General features: G+C 36.1%; 1 protein-coding gene across 2 annotated transcripts in view; it reads right to left on the bottom strand.

Moving 5' to 3' along the window:
* SLC22A4 (solute carrier family 22 member 4) overlaps positions 1-15,412 on the bottom strand; it is an 83,467-nt gene that overhangs the window by 48,812 nt on the left and 19,243 nt on the right. The gene's annotated exons all lie outside the window — the stretch shown is intronic.

Below are 15,412 nucleotides of genomic sequence, written 5' to 3'. Positions count from 1 at the left end.
GCAACCTTGCAATGAAACATCTTCACTCTTAAGGTCTAGATTAAAGTGAGCATATCTGTAGGAAGAGATAGTTAAAATCACTTAACATATCAATGTTCATGAGTTAGCACATAGTGTTATTTAAAATGTATTTCACTAATAGAGAGCTTACATCCTTGGTCTTATCACCTCAGAAAGTACCTGGGTCTAACAGAGATGCACCAACATCTGGTTAGTTCTTGGAGGTAGCAGGAGCAGGATAGGTATGGAAAGGGGACAGATGCATGGTTGGGACTATATTTGTCCCTTCTTCTGTTCTGAGATCCTCACTGAGTTGTCTTAGGAATAATTCCCTTCACTGTTGTTTGAAAGATTTTCATTCTAAGGGTAGCTAGATGGTACAGTGGATAGGGCTGAAGTAAGGATGTCCTGAGTTCAAATTCAACTTCAGACGATTTATACTTATTAGCACTTAATTGCCTTGAAAAAAAGAAGAAATTGCCATTCTATACTTAGTAAACATAAATAAAAACAAATATTCAAATACACAAAAACATAATAAAATTCATTAAACATGAAACTATAAATTTATTTTTTTAAAGTATAGACTAATTTTTATACAACAGCCAAAAAAAAAAAAAAAAAAAAAAGCCCGATTTGCTTTCCCTTCCTTTTTTAAGATCTGGCCACATCCTGGTAAAGCACCTAGGCAGATGCGTTAAACTAGGTTGAGCATAACTAATAAGCCACAAATCTCTTAGTGAGTTAGGGAGGTATCTATTCCAAGCATATAAATGAAGATTCCCGTCCCTTTCCCCCTTCCCCCAGAATGGGCAGAAGAGAACAAGTGAGGAGTGCTTAGAACTTGGTAAAACTTTAAAGATGCCAAAATCAAATATCCCCAACTTTTATCTTGCAGCTGGATGACTCTGGAAGAAAGAGTAAGGCTGACAACTTTGTGCAACTCTGCCTCAGATCCAGTTCATTTTGCAGGTCAAAATAAGGTGTTGTTATTAGTCCTCTGAAAATGAAAGACAAACAATAGCATCCTAGACTATTGGTCTATTCTCTTTATTATGTATCATTTTACACAAGTCTTCCCATATTTTTTCATATTTGTCATTTATTATTTTTTAAAAACAGCACAATAAGGGGGAGGAGGCAGTGTGATTGAAGAATTAAGATTTTTTTTCCTGCCATATCTTATTTGTATGTCCCTGTGTTTGACAATGCCTTTGGCTGTTGTTGCTATTGGCAGGGGTAGAAGGTGGGAGTGTATCAGGACCTGTGATTTCACTGATGTCAGGATTTCCTGTTACAGAATCTCTATAGATCCACCAGTACTAGTTTTCATTATTTAATTTGGCAATTCAATGAATATAAGGCAGAAACCTTAAGTTATATTAGTTTGCATTGCTCTTATTATTAAAACTTTTAAAATTTTATTATATTTTATAATTTGTTTTTCTTCTGAGAAGTGATTGTTAATTTACTTTATTGTGGAATACATGTTAGTCTAAAAAAATTCATGTCAATTATTTAGAGATTTTAGAATTTTTAATTGATTCTTTGGGGAAGAGCAATTTACATTTCAAAATTTTGTGTTTTTCACTTAATAAGCATTTATTGACCTTTCCTTCCAGCCCCTCCTTAGAAATAAAGAAAAATAAAATCTTTATAACAAATATCCTACTCAAGCAAAACAAATTCCCCTATTGACTATGTCCAAAACTGTATATTTCCTTCTATATTTCTCATTCTCTATTAGGAGATAGGTTGTCTACTTTATCAACAATCTACTAATAGTCCCCAACGGAATTGTGGGTAGTCAATGCATTGATCAGAGTGGAAGAACCATTTTTAAGGGGCATCTGGGGAAGTGCCCTTTGAAATCCTCTGTCTTCCCAATATTGTTATATTTTCTAAATATATTCTTTCCTTTCATGTATGAGTTGGATAATAATTTCTTCAAATATCTTCCAACTCAAATTTGGTTATTTTGTGATTCTTTCAGTGTGTCCTGTGCTTAAGATGCTGCTATGTACTTGTTTTGAGAGAATAATTGAAACAAAATGGGAAATCTGTGAAGTACTGACCCTGCCTGAGCTCAAACTTGTCTTCCCTTCATCTTACATCTCTTTAAGAGACCCCAGATACACAGGATATAAGAATCTATCTCCTTTTCTTTCTGATTCCCTACCCATCTCTAATCTCCTTCATTTTGCTCTAAGCTGTGCATCCCAGAATTGTGCATATTCTCTCTTTAAATACATAATCTAAAACTTTAGAATATGAGACAAGAGAGAAAGAAAGAAAGGCTGGGATGATATGTGTCTATCACATCTGTATTTGGCCTAATTTGTAAAATTAGCTTTAGTTCCTCATTCCTCAAAAACGATCCAAAATGCTCCAGAGATTGTCCTAAATGGAATATTTCAAAGAAAGGACATTTCAAACTCTTTTTAAACCCAAGTAGAAACCTTTATTTAAATAGGCAACTTGCCCTTCAAAGGCAGCATCCCTTAGTGATTTAAGTCTCAATGAGGTTAAAAACCACCTCAGGCCCTTGCAAGGTTTAAGGAACAAGACTAAAGGGCACAAGTGCACTTGAAGTGGAAAATGCCAGCCTTCTGTGATTTCTCTACACTTCCCCTGAGATATTTACAATCCTTTGAGGGACTCAAAGCTGTAGCACTAATGGGTGCCCAAATCAGGCCATTCAGTTATAGATTAGCACCTATAATCATAGAATTAGGCAGAGGAAAATGAAAAGCATTTGCCAGTTTGTGGCTGCCAGTCATGCCTACAGCAAGTAGGTGATGTATCTAGATAGATAAATAATTTTTTGGACTTGGAATCAGAAAGACATAAATTCAAATATTACCTTAGACTCAAGCTGTGGGTTAGTTTTGGTTTCCTCATCTGTAAAATAAGGACAATAATAACACCTACCTCACATAGTTTTTGTGAGACAACATATATAAAGCAGTTTGTCTTAAAGTGCTATATAAATATTAGCTATTATGATCATTATCTACTCTTTCCATATGCCCAAAGCATGGCTTTACTCCAGAACTTAATGTCACAAAGAAATATGTCAGAAAATCAAAATCTGGTAAAAGTCTTCAATATGTCTTTGTTTAAGATGTTAGCAGAACACTTTTGCCAAGTGTTTCCCAAGTAACTATTAGTGTCTTTTCCTTGGAGACATGATTAGAACATTCCAGTCAAGGATTTTAGCCTGGGCCCTTCTCTTCTGATTATGGACCTCTCCCATAAGCCCCAAACCCACCTTCTTTTCTCCAAGAATATTCGGCCAGCCCTACATACTGCTTAGCCAGGTCTGTTGAACTCAAATCTTACAGATTTTCAGGTAGGCAAACCTTCCCAGGACTTGACCATTGCATGTTTCAGCCGAGTGATTCAGGGGAGCCACACAGCATCTGCTCTCTCTAATGCCATTCAAGAATTCTCATGCCCTGGAGGTGATTCCTGGGAAACATTCTACATGGAGGGGGAGAGGGAAAGGGGAACAAAAATTTTTCATGGAGAATTGAGGTGATTAGGCAGGAAGAAGTGAAGAAAGAGGACAAGGTATTCTAGGGTGTGAGGAACACTCAGATTTTTCTGGCAAGGCTGATCACAGAATCAGTTTACCTAGCATTTTTTAGTTTGTTTTTTATTGTCTGGTAATGTCTGTGTCACCAACAGCTTGCAGCAGAACATCTACTAAAGGGGTGAAATTTCATTAGAGAATACTGGCAATATGGCATGGTTCAGTGAAACTGGATTACAAATAAGAAAACAGGTTTGACTCTCAACTTTGATACTTAAGGATAATTACTGGTCTCGTTGGTCCTCAGTTTCTTCATCTCTAAAGTGTGGGGGATAGACTAAGATGATCTGTAAGGAACTTTCCAGTTCTATGTCCCATGGCCCCCGTAGTGGACATCATGATTACCAAGATTATCTCCAATCATCTCAAGACATTGTTACATTCTCCAAACATAGGTAATTTCTTTGATCTTAATTTTTTTTAACAAATAGTATTTAATTTTTTTCAAATACATTCCACGATAGTTTTCAATATTCACTTTTGCACAACTTTGTATTCCAAATTTTTCTCCCTCTCTTCCCTTTCTCCCTCCCCAAAGCAGCAATTCAATATAAGTTAAATATGCTATTCTACTAAACATATTTCCATATTCATTATGTATACAAGAAAAATAAGATCAAAAAGGGAAAAAACCAAGCAAACAAAAAACAGTAGCAAAAAGGTGAAAATACAGTGCTTTGATTCACATTTAGTCTCTATAGTTTTCTCTGGATGTGGAAGGCATTTTCTATCAGAGGCCTATTAGAATTTCTTTGAATCACCTCATTATTGAGCCAAGTTTGACCTTAATTTCTTAAAAAAAGCATGTATGAATTCGCATTTTTAAGAAGTGGAATGTGTGCATCCCATTCAATTCAACAAATATTTATTAGTGGTGATGCTAGAGATGCAATGATAAATATCACATAGTTCTCAAAGAGACTAGCAGGAGAGACAAGAGATTGTATTATGACATAGATGATAATTATTCATATTCATGAATGCTTGAAATATAAAATGCTATATGACCATAGAAGGTTATCAGAGAAGACTTCATAGAGGAGCTGGCATTTAAATCGAAATTTTGAGGCAACAAATAAAAATTCATTAGATGGAGCGTCTCTTTTCCAGGGAATGAGTTAAGATTATTTTGTTGGGAAGCAATTCCTTGTTGACAAAGTATTACAGGCAAGTGGTAGCTCATTCCCTTTGGAGCAAGATAGAATGTTCCAGATCTTTTTCAGGTTGTAAACATAGCATGCAAGGGAGAAGTTGCCAAGTATTTAGCTCTAGGGGTTATTGAGTGAAGGTGCTGGGCTTGGTGGAGTGGGGAGGGGTGCTGAAAAAGGTAATTCACTTAGCTATGTACCAAGAATACTCACTGCCTGAAGCTCATGGTCTTCTGAAAAGCACTGCAGCATTTATTTCATTGGATCTATGATCCCATCAATATAGGGAATTCTCTCCAAATTTCAGGTTTCAACTTATCCAGGTTTTCTCATTCTGTGAGATTCTTGTTTATCATCTTTTGTCATCTCTTAACAGAAGTGATTATGCATTTAGCCTAATTCCACTAAAACCCATCCTTCACACAGATGCTAAATTGATACTCCTTAAGCACAGATTTGACCATACCTTCTCCTTTAAAAAAAAAAGCTTCATTGATACCCTATTGCTTCTAGGATATAAACAAATTATTTTTTGGTATTTAACTTTCCTCACAATCTGGTTCTGATTGTTTCTTTAAAAAGTGTTTTATTAATGCTTTTCTCTTTCACTTTTTTCTTTTAGTCAATCTTTCTTACAATTTTTAAAAAATCAGTGTTACTTTCCAATGACTTCTTTTCCTCCATGAATATCTTCCCCATGAAAAATAAGTACAATTAAATTAATTATATCTGGCCATATGTGGAAAAGTATGTTCATTTCTGGCCAGTAGTTAACCACCTCTTTGTAGAGAGTTGGGAAGCTCTTTCATCCTAAAGTGCTCTGAAATCACAACTGGTAGTGACCAGTTAATTGACTAGGCTTTGATCAAAGTTCTTAAATCTTCTAAGCATTTTTCAGACCAACTTTGCAATTCTTTGAACAGTGTGGGACAGTGGGACCCTTACCCAAATTAAAAATCAAAGACACTCAAGGTAAAAGAAAAAAACAAACAAAAAAAGGATTTATTAGGATCTCGAAAGAAAGGGCAACTCCTAACAAAGTGGCTGTAGAGAAGTGCAAAGCACAAACACAAGACTAAATAGACCCTAAACACAGAAGCCCCCTCCCCTCCAACTCCGATCTTTTCTCCCAGGCTTACAATCTAAACATGGAAATCTATATCAGAAGTAAAAGAATAAATAACAAACTCAATTCAAATATCTCCAGAGAACTGCTATACAAGCAGAAATTCTTGGATGAAAGAATTCCATTGCCTGAATTCCCAAAACCCTCAACACCTTTAAAAGAAGTACTTAAATGTTAATTAAGAGGTGGGGAAAACAGGAGGAGAAATGTTCATCCAAGACAAACACCTGCAGCTTTTTTAGTTATAGCTCAACTTGTTATTGCAAAGCCTCAAGTTAGAAGTCAAGGCTACATTCCCATGAGAGATCTACACTCATTTTATCCCATTCAGTATTAAAAAAAAGCCAATTCACTGAGTGTTATGTGCCAAGCATTATACTAAGTTCTAATAATAAAAATAATAATAAAAACAAAAAGCAAGACAGAATCTGTATCTAAGGAAGGAAAGAACTATTATTTACATAGCATCTACTATGTACAGGCACTGGGTTAAATTCTCATTTGATTCTGTGGTGAGTAAAATGAGACTGAGGCTCGATTTTCTCCAGAGCAAAATAGCTGTTAATAAAGTGAGTTACTGGACACTTCAGCAAAGCCAGGGACCTGAACACAACTAATTTATTAGTTAGGCTAGCAATAACCAGTAAATTGGCTCAATGGCCTCTCTCAATGACCGAAAAGCTGAGTAAGGCCAAAGAGGGTCTTTTAAATCCAGGTATATTTTCCTTCCGCTTGGCCTGAGAGTGCATCATTTGGACCTTCTCTGGCTAAAGTAAGAAAATCCCTTTTGGTAGTCATATTAATAAGAAAGTGGGTTAAAAGTTACCTCAGGTCCCCCCGGTTACTTGCCAGGGAATCTGGAGTAAACTTTAGGTAATAGGTAGGATTAGTCTGTAGCCTCTGGGTGTAGCAGTGGAAAGACGAGAGTGTAGTCTGCAAGGGAGAGTGTGTGTGCTTTGATTGAATCATTCTGAATAATAAGATGGAGATTCAAACTAAAATGATAGAATTGAGACTCAAATGATCAGGGGCTGCTTGAGTGTTTTCTTCAGTTTTAAAGAAGACCAAAGATATCCTATATGAATTGGATTTAAGTGAGTCAGAGTTATACAAAATCATCTGCCTCTGGCTTTCTAACAAAGCCATTGAAGTCCAGTGGCAAGACAAAAGTCAAAATGACAGGCAATGTTGTCCAGGATGCAATGAGTTACCTTCATGGTTCTTGAAGCAAATTGTTTTCATTCACTCACTTCAGCAGAGAATGCCTTCACATGCTTGGGGGAGACACTACCCTACTTATAAATTTAAGGTCCACCTGTAATGCCGGAGAAACTGAGGCAAGATAGAGATTAGAGAGTTTTTAATATTTTATTTGAATGGGAGAGATATATGCTGGGACCAAATCAGGAGCAGCCGAGTTCTCAATGACATATTTATACACAGTAGCTAAACAAAGGCAGGGGGGTGGAGTCCAAATTCTGGTGAGGAGGAATCTCCAGGCAGGAACCATTAATCCGGTTCTGACAGGTTGGGGAGTAGGACCATAAATTCTAACAAACTGGAAGTTAAGAAAATGTCGGACTCCAGACACAAAGTCTGGAGTTCCTTTTTCTGAGTTTACACATTGACAATTTATAACCTTAGAGCAAATAGCCCTGGGTTCTACCAGTCTTAATGAACCGGAGAGGAGCAAGTAAGGAGACTGAAGCAGAACAATAAGGGAAACTGAAACAGTACCAATTAGGGAAACTGAGGCAGAACAATTTAGGGAAATTGAGTCAGAGACAATAAGGGAAACTGAGTTAGGACAATAAAAGAGAACTGTGGCACAACATACCGATTTCCCTCAACCTGTTTTAGCCTGTTTGTCTACACCATTTACGGAGTATGGCTGCTATGCATGCTACATCATCTTGGAGCCACAGATTAGAGAGAGTTGAGTGCCAAGTAGACATCAAAGATAGATGAGAAGCCCTGAAAAAGGCTCAGCAATCCCTCACATCAGATGTGCTGGTGTTCTCTGAACACCCCATGTGTCCTAGCTACCTGAGAAAAGGGTAGAGATAGTTACAAGACAAAAACTTGATCTTTAGGCAAGCTTTTTGAGGATAAAGTTAAAATAAGGATAAGGAGTTTAGATTCAGATGGCATGGGAGAGTATTAATCTATGACAATTTGACTAAGCCTTAAAAATAAAATTAAAATCAATTTTCAATTTTGCAACAATCCTTGAGATAGATGCTGTTATTCTCTCCATTTTACAGTTGAAGAAATAGAGACTAAGTGACTTTTCCAGAATCATTAAGTTAGTGGATACATGAGGATACATTTGAACTCAGATCTCTCTGATTCTAAGACCAATATTCTATCCACTGCATCATCTAGCTATCTCAGAACACCCACTCTCGTTGAGGGAGACTAACTCATAAGATAAAGTTCTATTTCAGGTAAGTCAAGTCAACAAATACTCATTAAAAACTAATGAACTATGAGCCAAGGTAATACAAACAAACAGCAAGACAGTCCCTGTCCTCAATGAGCTTACATTCTAATGGGGGAAGATGATATATCAAAAATGTTGAAAAGAGAGAGATGAATTGGGGGAGGAGGAAGAGGCTGGGAAAAGTCCAGAGAGGCAAGAGTATAGTCTGAAGAGGAACTAAATCATGACTGGCTTGAACCTCCTCTTTATAATGGAGGGCAGAGGGCCCACAAATCCTAAGGGCACATGAGTGGTCAATGGTCAGGCTTTAGAAGGGCTTAGAGCAGGAGATGAAAAGATCTGGTGGTACTCTGTCTCAGTAGAAGGCATGGAATTGTTGACTTCCATCTCATTCTATAAACCAGCCAAACTTGCTATTCCCTATATATGAGTTAGAAAAAAATTTTTTTTTTACCTCTCTGCCTTTACAGATTGTTCACCATGTCTATGACACTTTCCCTTCTTGCCTCTATTTTTTTGGAATACCCAGGTCTTTTTAAGACTCAGCTCAAGTGCCATCACCTACCTGAAACTTTGACTTGCTTACTGATTGTCTTATTCAATCCCCTCCCTATCCCACTGTGGGAAATTATTTATTTTGCATATATTTTATGTTTATTTATCTATATATTGTTTCCTTCTAGTAGAACATGAGTTTGTTTAATTTTTTGTCTTTATTTCCCAGGCATCTAACATTGTGCTTGTTATTTAGTAGGCATTTAGTAAAAATCTGTAAATTACATGAATTGATGCAAAGTGAAGTGAGCAGAAACAGGAAAACACTGTACATAGTAACAGCAGGGTTGTTCAATGATCAGCTTTGAATGATTTAATTCTTCTCAGCAATACAATGATCTAAAATAATACCAAAGGACTTATAGAAAATGCTATCCATATCTAGAGAAAGAACTGATGAAGTATGAATGCAGATAAAAACATACTATTTTCAGTTTCCTTATCTTTTTGTGATTTTAAAAATTTTGATCTATTTCTTTTTTCATAGCATGATTAATATGGAAATATGTTTTACATGATTGCACATATGTAACCTATTTAAAGTTCTTATCTTCTTAAGAAAAAGATAGGGGAGGGAGGGAAAATTTGAAACTAAACTTTTTTTTAAAATTAATGTTAAAAATTGTCTTTACATGTAATTGGAAAAAGTAAAATAGTATTTAAAAAATAAATACTTGTCAAATTGAATTGCTTACATAATCACTAGCTTTCTGTCTTCAGGCTATCAGTTGCTCTTTTTCAGGTGGCAGGATATCAACATTACCTCCTAAAATAGAAGCATGTTGAAGGAATGAGGCTGGGAATTCTTAATATGGGTGAACACCATATAGACAAAGGGTTCCTGTCTGCACTCATGCCCACCTCTTGTTCAGAACTGAATTACCTATGCCAGGCCTGGGCTGGCATGTCTTGGGTCACATGTCTTGGGCAATAGGACATAAGAACTGGGCTTTAATTATTTATCTTTCATGCTGCTCATTCTTTGTTTAGTTTGACACATATCTCCTCTTTAACTCCTTTTCCCCATCTGTAAATAAAGGCCAAAATCTCTGCCTTCTTCCTTTTGCAAAGGGTTCATGGGAGGATCAAGATAGGAAGGCAATACAGGATTTGGCCTTTAAAGGCATCTCTTAAATCCAGCACCAATGCTTGCTTACAGTGTCCTAATGGGCTAGCTTTCCTTCCTGATAGGTACAGGGATACCAGGGGAGTTGGCATTGGTATATGGTCCTATCGTATATGGTACATAGGTCCTTATTGCACCCAGATGGGAACAAAGTGGGAAAGAAGGGACAAGTATTGTAGTTATTGTTTCACTTTCCTCTTCTAAAGTGAGAATTTTAAAAATATAATTATAAATATAAAAATAAATATGTATAGTTAGACTCCACTTTAAGAAAGCAAAGCATATTATATATATATATATATATATATATATATATATATATATATATACACACACACACACACTTTTTGTTTGTTTGTTTTAGATCTATGATTTCATCGGCATAGGAAACTCTTAGTAGGGGAATTCCTTCCCCTAATGCAGATTAGCCTCTGTAACTTACAGTCTTAGAGGGTTTCCCCAAGTACTGAGAGGTTAAATAGATATTATGTGTTAGAGAACCTCATCCAACCATTCTGGAGAGCAGTATGGAATTATGCCCAAAAAGTTATCAAACTGTGCATACCCTTTGACCCAGCAGTGTTTCTACTGGGCTTATACCCCAAGGAGATACTAAAGAAGGGAAAGGGACCTGTATGTGCCAAAATATTTGTGGCAGCCCTGTTTGTAGTGGCTAGAAGCTGGAAACTGAGTGGATGCCCATCAATTGGAGAATGGTTGGGTAAATTGTGGTATATGAATGTTATGGAATATTATTGTTCTGTAAGAAATGACCAGCAAGATGAATACAGAGAAGCTTGGAGAGAATTACATGAACTGATGCTAAGTGAAATGAGCAGAACCAAGAGATCATTATATACGTCAACAACGATACTGTATGAAGATGTATTCTGATGGAAGCGGATTTCTTTGACAAAGAGACCTAATTCAGTTTCAATTGATCAATGATGGACAGAAGCAGCTACACCCAAAGGAAAAAAAAAAACACTGGGAAATGAATGTAAACTGTTTGCATTTTTGTTTTTCTTCCTGGGTTACTTCTACCTTCTGAATCCAATTCTCCCTGTGCAACAAGAAAACTGTTTGGATCTGCACACATACATTGTATCTAGGATATACTAGGACATATTCAACATATATAGGACTGCTTGCCATCTAGGGGAGGGGGTGGAGGGTGGCAGGGAAAAATCGGAACAGAAGTGAGTGCAAGGGATAATGTTGTAAAAAAAAAATTACCCAGGCATGGGTTCTGTCAATAAAAAGTTACTATAATAATAATAAAAAAAAGAGAACCTCAATGTATCACCTTGATTCCAAGGTCAGCTTTCTAACCTCTATACCTTACTATCTCTTCCATGTTGCCATTAGGTAAGCTCTTTTATTTTCCTTGGTACCTCTTCTACAGCAACCTATGGAATTTTTGTTGGAGTAGACATGGAAAATTGGGACACCAATTTACTGTTGGTAGAACTGTGAATCAATCCAACTATTTCGGAGAGCAATCTGGAATTATACCCAAACAGCCCATACCCAACTGACCCAGCAATACCACTACTAGGTTTATTTCCAAAGATAGGGAAAAAGGAAAGAAAATATATGTTCTAAAATATTTGTAGCAGCTTTCTTTGTAATGGCAAAGAACTGAAAATTGCAGGGATGCCTGTCAATTAAGGAATGGCTGAACAAGTTGTGATATGATTGTGATGCAATACATCACAATGTATACAGCATAGCAGTGCTGTAAGAAATGATGAACCTAATGATCTCAGAAAAACATGAATAAAATTGCATGAAATAATGAAGAGTGAAATGAGTAGAGCCAAGAGGACATAAAGCAAGAACTGCAATATTGTTTTAAAGTCAACTTTGAGTGACTAAGTCATTTTGGTTATTAAAAAGTCTAAATTAATGACAAAGGAACTATACAGGAAGATGCTATCTGCTTCCAGAGAAAGAACTGATAAACAGAAGTGTATATAGAATGATTTTACATATATACATGTTGCTATCTAATGGTAGCCATCTCTAGGATGGGAGGGGAAGAAGAAAAAAAAAAGAAAGTTATATAACTTTATTATATCTTTAAAAGTTGTACATAGTACATTTGTAGTTTCATGTATAATTTTTTTCTTTGTTTCTTTTCTACTATGCTTGTTTTATTTCTCAAATTCAGAATAAAATAAAAATTCATTTAAAACATGATTTTGAAAAGACTGTAGACTTTACCAGATTTCACAAAGGGTCTACGACACATAGAAGTTAAGAACCCTATAGCAAGCTAGAGGATATTAAGAATTTCCACTGGGAAAAAAATCACTTATTAGCAAAATATCTAAAACCAGGACACTTATGTTTTAAGTTAGTGCTCAGGGACCATTGCTGACACTGATTTTAAAGGATTACAAAGATCATGGTATATTATTATCTGATTAAAATTGTAGCTGAGTGCTTTGGATGACTTTTATCTATTCCAGGGGAAAACCAACAGCAGTAATTCTCAATTTTATAGCATGCTTTAAGTTTTGGTATTAGTTTGTAGTATGCTTTGGTACAAGACTACAATTCTTAATTTATAAAATGGATGTGTGTGTGTGTGTGTGTGTGTGTGTGTGTGTGTGTGTGACATGGCTAGTATGAAGCTGAGGCAGGATTTGCACCCAGGTCTTCTGACTTCATGTCTAACATGCTCCCTATTATGTAATTCTCTTACCTTTAAATGTAAGATTTTTTTTCCCTTTAAAATAATGTCTACTTCCTACTTGATTTACCCAAATAAGAAACAAAACTTCTACTTGAGAGGAACCATGATCTTTTGTAAATGGAGTTTATTAGTTTTTTTTTTTTTTTTTAAATCAACATTTCTGGAACCAACAATCCCATCATTAGATTTCTCTTATGTCCTTGTAACAGTTGCCTGTTGCAGCTAGAGAACATACTGTGTTGTGGTGGTTAATTCCTAATAGATTCTGTTATTTTTCCTCAAGTCTTCATTTACAACTTGGAGGTTATACATGGAATTATTCTGGGAATCAGTAAACAAGTCTGCCATTTTATCCTTTCATACACTTTATAGGTCTTAAATTTATACAAAGTTCTGCCAAAAAGTCATTGAACCTTAAATTGCTTTCAAAATTTCATGCTTCCCAACTCCTTAGTAAAAGGATCACAGATTTAGAATTAGAAGAGTGTTTGGACGTAAGCTAGTTCCAAACCCTTTACTTTACAGATATGGAAACTGAGAGCAAGAGAAAATTTGAAACATTTCTTCAAATCAAATAGTTTAAATGACTTTCTCCAGGTCTAATTGTTGGTATGATGTAGAGCCACAATTTGAACTCAGGTCTACTGACTCCAAATGCAGTGTTTTTTCCTCTGTCTCTCAAAGAGCAGCTTTTCCCCTCCCTCCCCCCGAAAAATTGTGAAAAATGAAGGGAAAGGAGCACCCAGCAAACAGACTTTGTAGATGAAGAGTTCTATGGATGGCAGTTTAATCCTTGCCTACAATAGAAAAGGAAACCTAGAAAAAAAGACAGTACAAAAAGTACAAAAAGGGCTCATGTGTTTGAGATGAAGAAGCTGGTCTGGGAGCAGCCAAAATAGTGGTTCCCTAACTTCGCCTCCACCCCTGATCTTGACCCTGAAGCTTAGAGTTTCAAAAAGACCTTTCTTCACATGCACTCTGCCCATCTTTGCCACTAGGAAACCCCAAGTGGCCAGTATGAATTGGATTCTTGGCAGTTGTGGCTTTTTCCTGGTAAATGAAAACCACATTTTCAGCCTTTGCCCAAAGAATCTCAGCTCTCACCCTCCACACTGTTTCTGTTTATAGTTATTGTGTCCTCTACAACAACACTTCTTGATTTCAAGAACATTAACATGAGTAACTTTGAAATGTTTTGCTGATTCTTTTTAAGAAAAGTTACAGCTAGAATTGGCCTAGAGCATGGCACTGTGAAGACAATATTGTGTACTAGAGAACTGGAATGAGAAGACCTCAGCCCTTTCATGTGTCATCTGAGGCAATTCAATTAATTAGGCCTTACATTATTCATCTGAAAAATGAGATTGAATTAAGCAAACTCTATTAAGCACCATGAAAAGAGTGCCAGCTCTAAAGTTAGGAAAACTCATTTTTATGAGTTCAAATCTGGCCTCAGATACATATTAGCTGTGTGACCCTATTTAAGTCACTAAACTGTTTGTCTCACTTTCCTCATCTATAAAATGATCTGGAGAACAAAATGGCCAATGTCTGATACTCAGATATCTTTAAGCTCTAAATCATGTGATCATGGAGACTGTAAATCATTATTATTATTATTATCAATACATGCTATCTTTTCTTTTTTTTTCTTTTTCTTCTGTGATTTTCCTTTTTTCTCTGTTTTCTCCATTTGTTCTGATTTTTCTCTGCCAACCATGATTCATAAGAAAATGTATTTTTAAAAAATGTATATGTATACATGTATATATACACACATACGTGTATATATATGTGCATGTATAAACAGAAAAAAAGAATTGTTTTACATGAAACTGGAAAAAATAAAATATCAAATAAGTGGGAGGGAAATCATGTGATCATAAGTCAAGGAATTTATTCCAGCTTTCCTCATGGGCATCAAGAATAAAGCTTTTCTCATCACAGTCAGAGCCTGTCCTATTTGGCTGCAGCCATTCATTTAAGCTTTTAATATTCTACTCTAGAGGGTATGAGATGGTTTGGTGGATAGAGTAGTGACCTTGAAGTCAGGAAGACTAATCTTCCTGAGTCCAAATCCTATCTCAGACACTTACCAGTTGTATGATCTTGGACAAATCACTTAAACACGTTTTGCCTCAGTTTCCTCATCTGTAAAATGAGCTAGAGAAAGAACGGGAAATACTCCAGTATTTTTGACAAGAAATGGTGTTCACATGAAGGGTCAGACATGATTGGAATGACTGAATGACTTTCCTCTAAGCTGACCTTGCTGCCTCTGCAGGCTGTATACCTGAAACTTTACCAAAATATTTTGCACTCTGTGGTGGAATGTCCCAATAAATCATCAAGATCTTAGAGGATTTCAGAGGAATTCAGAGAAACAGTGCTAAGAATTTTTCAGTAAAGATTTCAGATCCAAAAGAGTTGGACATTTTCAGTGGAACAGATGGTATCCAGGCACACGACAAACTTAGGATAAGTTCCAGAGATGACTATGGGGTGCTGTGAGAGTTCTTTATTCTTAATGCAGGATTTTGAAATGTTTATCTTCTTCTCAGAAGGGAGCATATCCATCTGCAACCCCTTTCTTCTACAAGTGGGAGAATGAGAGTAAACAATCGCACCTGTATAGGACAGATTTGGCTGAGTGATTGCCATGAATATATTTCACAGCTCCTGACATTCCCATAGCTGCCAAGGAATTCTCATGTGGGA

Source organism: Sarcophilus harrisii, chromosome 2 (assembly GCF_902635505.1).
Source record: "Sarcophilus harrisii chromosome 2, mSarHar1.11, whole genome shotgun sequence".
Lineage (NCBI taxonomy): Eukaryota > Metazoa > Chordata > Mammalia > Dasyuromorphia > Dasyuridae > Sarcophilus > Sarcophilus harrisii.
Note: the sequence above shows the minus strand (reverse complement) of the source record. Positions and strands in the feature narration are given on the sequence as shown.